General features: G+C 43.1%; 1 protein-coding gene across 3 annotated transcripts in view; it reads left to right on the top strand.

The window, feature by feature from the left end:
* Positions 1-2,948: 2,948 nt before the first annotated feature.
* The window catches only part of cep104 (centrosomal protein 104), a 204,252-nt gene continuing 201,200 nt past the window's right edge, over positions 2,949-6,000 (top strand). The window contains exons 1-2 of one of the 3 annotated variants that reach the window (XM_060851886.1): positions 2,949-3,046; positions 3,879-3,944. The gene's annotated coding sequence lies outside the window, so the exon portion shown is untranslated. Of the gene's footprint in view, positions 3,047-3,445; positions 3,585-3,878; positions 3,945-6,000 lie in introns of those variants that run through there. The other 2 variants (XM_060851888.1, XM_060851889.1) reach the window with 2 other exon arrangements.

The raw sequence follows: 6,000 nt of genomic DNA, 5'->3' as shown, positions 1-6,000 counted from the left end.
GCATTCAAATTCAATCTTCCAAAGTGTATGACTTCACACTTTTCCAGGTTGAACTCCATCTGCCACTTCTCAGCTCAGTTCTGCATTCTGTCAATGTAAATTTGCAATTTACAACAGTCCTCCACACTCTCCACAACTCAACCAACATTTGTGTCATCGGCAACCTTACTAACCCACCCTTTCACATCCTTATCCAAGTCATTTATAAAAATCACAAAGAACAGAGGTACCAGATCCTATCCTTGAAGAACACCACTGGTCACTGAGCTCCAAGCTGAATATTTTCCATCTACCACAACCCTCTGTCTTCAATAGGCCAGCCAGTTCTGTATCCAGACAGACAGGTTTCTCTGTATCCCATGCCTCCTTATTTTCTAAATGAGCCTACCATTAGGAACCTGATGAAATACCTTGCTAAAATCTATGCACACCACATCCACTGCTCGACCTTCATCAACATGTTTTGTCACATCCTGAAAGAATTCAGTAAGGTTTGTGAGGCATGACCTGCCCTTCACAAAGTCATGGTGACTATTTTCAATCAAACTATGGTTTTCCAAGTAGTCATAAATACTGTTTTCTTTAGCTTTTAGATTCAGTAAAAGCTGCTGGAGTCTTGAGGAAGTAGAAACTATATTTTCCCTCTTTCAGTTGCAGCTGGAAGCTGGGGTTTCTCTTCTTATTGAGTGGTCGATTGTGAGAATATTTGATTTCTGAATTTGCCTTTTTGCCAATTGATGTGTTTGTGGAATGTTACTATATTGGAACAGTGACTTAGTAATAGTTACTCTATATATTGTTCTGTTAAGTTTTCCAATAGAGTTAAGTTATTCTAAGTTCTTCTTTCTTTTGTTAAATTTAACCATAGTGTTTAACATCAAGTAGCTTGACCAGTCAAGTTGCATCTGGAACACAGAACTTTACATTTGCTTTTAAAATAAGAAAAAGTTAGGTACCAGACTAACTTTTAAAAATATTTTGAGGGAGCATGGTCTATTCCATAACACTGTATTGTCCTTTATGTTAAAGTTTTCCTCTTCTCTGTTTACATGTCATCTGATACCTTACTGATTATACATCCTCTGTTCATATATCTAGATCATAAATATAAATTAGACTACAAACAGCAAGGGAGTTAGCACTGAACCTAGTACATCTCTGGATTTAGACTTCCAGTTACAAAATCTTTCAACCATCTGCTTCGTGCCACTAGTTAATTTTGGATCCAATTTGCCAATTCCCCTGAATCTTTAGACGCTTAGCTTCTTAACCAGTTTTGCCATGCAAGACCTTGTCAAATGTCTTACTGAAGTCCACACAGGCGACATCACTGCTTTACCCTTTGCACATCTAGTCACGTTCTCAAAATGTTCAATCAAATTTGTTAGACATATCAACCCCTGATAGAGCCATGTTGACTATCCTTGACAAGAAGCAAAGAAGTGTCGGTGCTGGAAATCTGAAACAAAAACAGAAATTGCTGGAGAAACTTAACAGGCTTGGCAGCATCTGTGGAGAGAAAGCAGAGTCACTGTTTCAACATGATTCTGCTTTTTCTGCACAGATTCTGCCAGACTTGCTGACTATCCTTGATATTGGCAAGGGAGTAAAAGATTTGGGAGGGGGGCGGGTGGTAGACAGGAAAGTCAAATTGAGATCACAGTCAGATCATCCATGATCTGTTCAAATATAAAAGCAGGTTCAATGGGCAGAATGGCCTGCTCCTTCTAATTTATATGTTTGTGACACTATGATTACCTCATAGGAAGAAATCGGTCTTTGAACTTTCTCTATAAAATGCTTTTATCACTTTAACTATCTCAAAGATGTCCCCAACTGTCCATTTCTCATCCCGACATGCCCTTGAGAATGCGGTGGTGAGCTGCTCTTTTGAACCACTGCAGTCCATGGGCCATAGTTAGATCCACAATGTTGTTAGAGAAGGAATTCCAGGATTTTGACCCAATGACACTGAAGGAATGGTGATACATTTCCAAATCAGGTGCTTTCTCCATGTATCTGCTCTGCCTGTCCTTCTAAATATAGTAGGCAAAAGTGAGTACTGCAGATCCTGGAAATTAGAGTCTAGATTAGAGTGGTGCTAGAAAAACACAGCAGGTGAGGCAGTATCTGAGGAGCAGGAAAATCGACATTTCGGGCAAAAGCTCTTCTTCAGGAATGATGAAGGGCTTCTGCCCGAAGCTTTTAAATATAGTGGTCGTGCATTTAGAAAGTGCTGTCGAAGGAGCTTTGGTGAATTTCTGCAGTGCATGTTGTAGATAGTGCACACTGCATGTTAGTGGTGGAGGGTGTGGATGATGCGGCTGTGCTGCCAATCAAGCAAGCTGTTTTGTTCTAGATGGTGAGAGTGTGGTGCTGGAGAAGCACAGCAGGTCAGGCAGCATCCTTGGAACAGGAGAGTCGACGTTTCAGGCAAACGCCCTAATGCTGTGCTTTTCCAGCACCATACTCTCAACTCTAATCTCCTGCATCTGCAGTCCTCACTTTCACCTTGTGTCAAGCTTCTTGAGTGTTGTTGGAGCTGCACCTATCTAGGCAAATGGGGAGAATTCCATCAGATGCTCCATTGATTATGCTGGTTATTGATTGGGAAAAGTGCTGAATAAAGACAAGTTTATTCCCTTGATTACAAGAGCATGAGGTCTGAGCACAATCTTGTGGCGCAGTGGGCACTGTCCTTTTTAAGCTAAAAGTTGATCTCCAGAGAAAGTGTGCATAATTAGGCTAAACGGTATCCTGATCGGTATGAGGGTCGTTTAGGACTCGAGTATTTTCTCTCTACACAAACTAATCTTCACTGAAGGCGATGATTTGAGTGAGCCTGAATAAATGGAGGTGCGCATGCGCCAAGGCCGGCTACGCAGGGACTACAATTCCCAGAAGGCCATGGGAGAGTTGTGTGACGCATGCGCAGTGCTGGCTGTTGATGGTGGTGGTTATGGAGATGTGGGGGCGGCTGATGGTGGGGTATGGATCGTTGAGCTGTCTCGCTGGCCGCCTGTTGGAGCGTGGTGTCACAAACCAGGTGAAGTTTGTGAAGCATTTCTTTTCTTTTTTGAACTGAAATAACCCACGTTTGTGAATGTTTGAAAGAGCGAGTGACGGGAGCCCGGGGCTGATTCGGGGCCTCCGTGATGTTTGGCGCCGCTCCACGAGGCTGATGGAAAGTTCCAGCATTTTGGCGGCTGTGCGGGGGCTGTTCACTGCCTTACCCTCTGCTGAGGGCGCTGATCCCTCTCCCCCTCAGGCTAGCGACTCCTTGAGCCACTGTGGCTCTGTCCCGATGTGGGAGCCCAGCCAGTGCAGGTATTGGGGGTTCAGGGTCTGGGGGGAGAGGGGCTGGTGCAGGCCAGGCTCGGGTAAGGCAGGGCTCCACTGGTGTGCTTTGAGATTTCCGAGATAATCTGTTGTCGCCAGTTTTGTTTTAATATTCCAATCGGGGAAGAACATTTCGAAAATCTTCACTGGCCCAACATCTTGCCTGCTGTATCAACTCTGCAACATGTTCTTCACAAGATATGTTTTCTTTCTGTAAACTTGTTTTGTGGTGTGATGCATTGCAGGTGAGTGAATTGATTGCATGTCATGTAGACAGAGAGATTATGTATTTTGCCCAGAGGTATTGGTTTGTGAAAGTTTTTCATGAGATCACCATTGACTTTATTGTTTTTGATTAACTTATTGGCTATTAGTACCATTTGTGTTTAGTTATTATGTTTTATCCTGCATCATACGCCCTTTTGTTATTCTGAACTTTGGTGCCTTCCTCACAAGTAGAAAACTGGTTCAAGGAGCAGCTGTTGCCCAGCTAATCTGGTGACTCAGGAGTAAAGCTGATTTTGTTTTTGTTTTTCTAGGGTGCCTTTTTGCAAGCACGAAGTCACAAAACAATTTCCTGGAAATTATTTTGCCAAAGGCAGATGGTAATGAATTATATAAAGTGATTTAATATTGTGGATGTGACCCTGTCAACTTTGATCTATTTGACACCTTACCATTAAGCGTTTAGGTCCTGCTAAGATTTGCTTTACCAAAATGCAGCACCTCGCAATTATCTGAATTTAACTCGATCTGCCACTTCTTGGCCCATTGGCACATCTGATTAAGATCCTATTGCAATCTGAGGTAACCTTCTTTGCTGTCCACTATTCTTCCAATTTTGGTATCATCTGCAGCCTTACTAACTGTACCTCTTATGCCCACAGCATAAAAAGCCTGCTGGACACACTTTCCTCATTCCTGATGAAGGGCTTATGCCCGAAACGTCGAATTTCCTGTTCCTTGGATGCTGCCTGACCTGCGCTTTTCCAACAACACATTTTCAGCTCTTATGCTCACATCCAAATCATTTATGTAAATGACAAAAAGTAGTGGACCCAGCTCCGATCTTTGTGGCACTCCACTAGTCACAGGTCTCCAGTCTGAAAAACAACCCTACACCACCACCCTCTGTCTTCTACCTTTGTGCCAGTCTGTGTCCAAATGGTTAGTTCTCCCTTTATTCCGTGAGATCTAAACTTGCTAACCAGTCTCTCATGGGGACCTTGTTGAACACCTTACTGAAGTCCATACAGATCACATCTACTGCTCTGCCCTCATCAATCCTCTTTGCACTTCTTCAAAAACCTCAATCAAGTTTGCGAGACATGATTTCCCACGCACAAAGCCATGTTGACTATCCCGAATCAGTCCTTGCCTTTCCAAACACATGTACATCCTGTCCCTCAGTATTCCCTCCAACAACTTGCCCACCACCGACATCAGGCTCACTGGTTAATAGTTCCCTGGTTTGTCCTTACTATCCTTTTTAAAGAGTGGAACCACGTTAGTCAACCTCCAGTCTTCTGGCACCTCACCTGTGACTATCGATGATACAATATCTCAGTAAGAGGCCCAACAATCACTTCTCTAGCTTCCCACAGAGTTCTAGGGCACACCTGATCAGGTCCTGGGGATTTATCCACCTTTATGCGTTTCAAGACATCTAGCACTTCCTCCTCTGTAATATGGACATTTTGCAAGATGTCCCCATCTATTTCACTCCTTTCTATATCTTCCATATCATTTTACGCTGTTTTTAGTATCTTCCCCCATTTTCTGTGGCTCTGATAAGGTGTACGCTAGAATTCTTGGGCAAGTTTTTGGAGGGAATCCTGAAGGACAGGATGTACATGTATTTGAAAAGGCAAGGACTGATCAGGGAGAGTCAACATGGCTTTGTGCGTGGGAAATCATGTCTCACAAACTTGATTGAGGTTTTTGAAGCAGTAACAACATTAATTAGGGAAGAGCAGTAGATGTGATCTACATGAACTTCAGTAAGGTATTTGACAAGGTTCCCCATGGGAGACTGGTTAGCAAGGTTAGATCTCATAGAATAAAGGTAGAACTAGTCATTTGGATACAGAACAGGCTCAAAGGTAGAAGTCAGAGGGTGGTGGTGGAGGGTTGTTTTTCAGACTGGAGGCCTGTGACCAGCGGAGTGCCACAAAAATCGGTGCTGGGTCCTCTTCTGTTTGTCATTTACATAAATGATTTGAATGTGAGCATAAGGGGTACAGTTGGTAAGTTTGCAGATGACATCAAAATTGGAGGTGTAGTGGACAGCGCAGAAGGTTACCTCCGATTACAACTGAATCTTGATCAGATGTGCCAATGGGCCGAGAAGTGGCAGATGGAGTTTAATGCGGGGTGCTGCATTTTGGGAAAGCAAATCTTAGCAGAACTTATACAGTTAATGAAAAGGTCCGAGAGAGTGTTGGAGTGCAGGTTCATAGCTCATTGAAAGTGGAGTTGCAGGTAGATAGGATACTGAAGAAGGCATTTGGTATGCTTTCTTTTATTGGTCAGAGTATTGGGTACAGGACATTGATTAGGCCACTGTTGGAATATTGCATACAATTCTGGTCTCCTTCCTATTGGAAAGATGTTGTGAAACTTGAAAGGGTTCAGAAAAGATTTACAAGGATGTTGCCAGGG

This window comes from Hemiscyllium ocellatum, chromosome 37 (assembly GCF_020745735.1).
Source record: "Hemiscyllium ocellatum isolate sHemOce1 chromosome 37, sHemOce1.pat.X.cur, whole genome shotgun sequence".
NCBI lineage: Eukaryota > Metazoa > Chordata > Chondrichthyes > Orectolobiformes > Hemiscylliidae > Hemiscyllium > Hemiscyllium ocellatum.
Note: the sequence above shows the minus strand (reverse complement) of the source record. Positions and strands in the feature narration are given on the sequence as shown.